The 3054-nt window shown below is 35.9% G+C and overlaps 1 long non-coding RNA gene across 1 annotated transcript; it reads left to right on the forward strand.

Moving 5' to 3' along the window:
• Positions 1-495: 495 nt before the first annotated feature.
• On the forward strand, positions 496-2624 carry LOC149602839 (uncharacterized). The gene is made up of 2 exons (XR_016377067.1): positions 496-697; positions 2511-2624. It is a non-coding gene; the product is annotated as an uncharacterized LOC149602839 (long non-coding RNA).
• Positions 2625-3054: the final 430 nt, after the last annotated feature.

Genomic DNA, 3054 nt, shown 5'->3' on the forward strand with positions numbered 1-3054 from the left:
ATTTTGTGTTAAAATATTCCCCATTATTTCTTACAGTAAGGTTTAAGACTCGATAAAATCCGTGAATATCTAGCTATAAGTGACCGATTGAAAAGATTTCCCACACAAGTGAAAGATGACTTTATTAAATGGATCTGGGGTTTGTAGTCGCAAATTGAGATCGTTATAAACACCGACATAATTGTATAAATAAATATATACTTCTTTTTCTTTTAAAATGCTTCTTGATTTTGAGCGTTCTCGCTCAAAGAATACTAACGATAGGCTACGTTTTATCTTAAAATCACTCAATTAGCTATAGAGCACAGCACAGTGTGCTTTTCCGAGCTCATCTTTCATCAGTGAGTATGCCTAATCAGTTCTTGAATTACTTTTATATATTTTGTACCCTTGATAAAATGTGAAGCTTTAGTGCAAGGTTTATTTCGCAGTGCTAAACCACTGAAAATAACACTATTTGCTAATTATTCTACTCGAAGAACGCTCGAGTAAACGCTCTAGAACTGATAAGAGTCCCATGGAATAAATACTTAAAATGCATGAATTTTCTCTTACTTTTTGTACGCTAAACGACGCTGCTTTCGGGAATAAAATACAATGTATGGATAAATGAGAGGCCGCGAAAGAGCTTCGTCTATTCTTCATATGTTTCTGCGTGCTATTGCGAAAGCCGTGGGCCAGAAAAATACTTTAAAAGGTAAAGATTTATTCAATAACTTCGCGTGATGCAAAAAGGTTTCTTTGTCCGCTTTTAAGCCTTGGAATTAATAACAAAAATATAGAAACTAGCTTTTCTGGTTGGACCTGATTTAAATAGAGGGTGAAGTGGAAAATCGAGTGATTTTTTATCGATTCTTCTACTAATTATAAGTCCAATCTGCATTGTGAAACATCCTATAAATAACACCGAATGATTTTAAAATTACAATAAGTACATCCGACAAATCGCGTAACACCCTGCCTTTTTATTAACAAACGCTCCGTGTCGAAGGAAATGTATCTCGAGATTTCATAAAAATTGCGATGTGACAATCGTGGCGCGAGACATGGAGAGTGTCACGAGAATTTGGTTAAGAAAAAGGCAGGGCGTTATGCCATTGGTCGGAGGGGCTTATTTAAAATTATCCTAAAAATCTGAACCTAACTTAAATTTTAGAATCATTCGGAGGTATTTCCTGAATGTTTCACTATGCAGGCTGGTCTTGTAATTAGTAGAAGAATCGATAAAAAACCAATTGATTTTCCTTTTCACCCTCCCTTTAATGAGTTAATCAATTATGAAAGAAGTTCAAACTATGAGTCCTGCTGAATTCAACGTAACTGCGTGATTTAAGTCATTGCAGGGAACCTTTCCCAAAAGTTTATATTTAAAAAAGCAATTTCGAAAGAATTAAGTTCATTTATTCAAGCGAGCAACGAGCGAGTTTATACACGCGAGAAGTAAAGTATGTTTTTTACGCGAATAATTATTGAGTCCTTCCAAATTAGTTGGCGTTGTTTTTGGTCCAAATTAATTTCCAGTGTCAATATTAGAAATAATTGGCTATCGTATTGGGTCTGGGTATTTTCTAGATCCATATTATTTGTATACACTCCCTCTCTAAATCATCTAATCTGACAACAGAAATATACTAATGCACAAGAAAATGGAAATAAGGCGGAACATCATTAAAAAGATTGGGTACGCAGTTTCCTTTAGGGTGTTAGCTTGAATTAACTTCAATTTGCGTTGCTTTGGAGTTTCAAAAAAGGGAGCTTAAAATATCCTTCCATCGGTAGAACATTTCCACAAAGCCGTTTAAAAACGTCAGACTGAGACGACGTTATGTTAGAGCATCCACGCTGGTAGATTTAAGGTATACTACTTCCTGTATTAAAAAGAATTCGGCGTCGTAATGAAACTCAGTCTGTGGGCTAAGATATTTGAGGTCAAAGGTCAATACATCCAAATTAGCAACAATCAGAGCAAAACATTTTTAATAATATTGAAACAGTTGCTGACGTCCAGCCGAATAGCCTATATGGTCTGCATGGATTCATCTACTTTGGCCTATTATTGATCTACAATTATTCATTTAGCAGGGTACGGACAAAATGTTAAGTTGACTTCTTCCTTTTCAGCCCCAAAATGGAGGGGGGTTGTGAAAATACCGAGTCAAATCCTGGAAAACGCTAGCGCCATCTAGACAAAATAAGACGTTAGCTGCTTCAGTCTTTAGAACGTTCATTCCCCCATAATCCCCCCCACTATCCGGTTTGCTACTATCTGCCGCTAGAAGGCGAATTAATAAGTACTTTTCAACATTCTCTCTCTGCCATCCGTCCTTCAGTATTGGTTCGTCCATGGAGACTGGTATCTCAAGTTGCGCAGGGAATTGAATTTTAAAGAAATCCAGCGGAGCTGGAATTGACAAGTGGAAATTAAACTAATTTTGGATGGATTTCTGGGCACAACAGTAGAGCCGCGAAATTAGTAATTCTTTACTCATTGAGTAATATATTAATTTCAGTGACCAATCTCATTAGAACCTTCTGGAATTTAAACGCACCTGAAAGTATGGAAAGTGTTCAAGGTCAAGTTGATAAAGTAGCCGAGGAGTGACAGCTCAGTCAGCTGAATGGCAATGAAGCAAGTATGATCTTACACAACATGGCCAACGGAGTAAACTCTCCGTAAGTTATGTTATTTCAAGTTTTTGAAAGTTTGAAAACCAATCCAGGGTTTAACTAAGTTTCAATCTTTCTACAGGGACCTTGATATAACTGTTTTTAATCAAGAGACTTTTGACAATAAGAGAGACTTTGCCTTGAACACTGAAATAGAAACGACTGGAACCATGACCAAAACTAGTCAAGCCCAGCGAAACCACCTAAAAACAAGAAAGGTCAACGATGTGCATTACAAAATGATCTCGTTTTTGGATGCCGCAACTAAAATTTAGAGACAAAACATGATAAAAATGATGAATCAAATGTGTTATATTTCAAAAGTTTATTATTTAGATATGGATTGAAAAATCAAATCAATTTAAAGTTTCAAGAAGAAAAACTATT

The sequence above is a fragment of the Phalangium opilio genome, unplaced genomic scaffold (genome assembly GCF_054372755.1).
Source record: "Phalangium opilio isolate 3A_F unplaced genomic scaffold, DU_Popi_V2 ptg000352l_1, whole genome shotgun sequence".
Lineage (NCBI taxonomy): Eukaryota > Metazoa > Arthropoda > Arachnida > Opiliones > Phalangiidae > Phalangium > Phalangium opilio.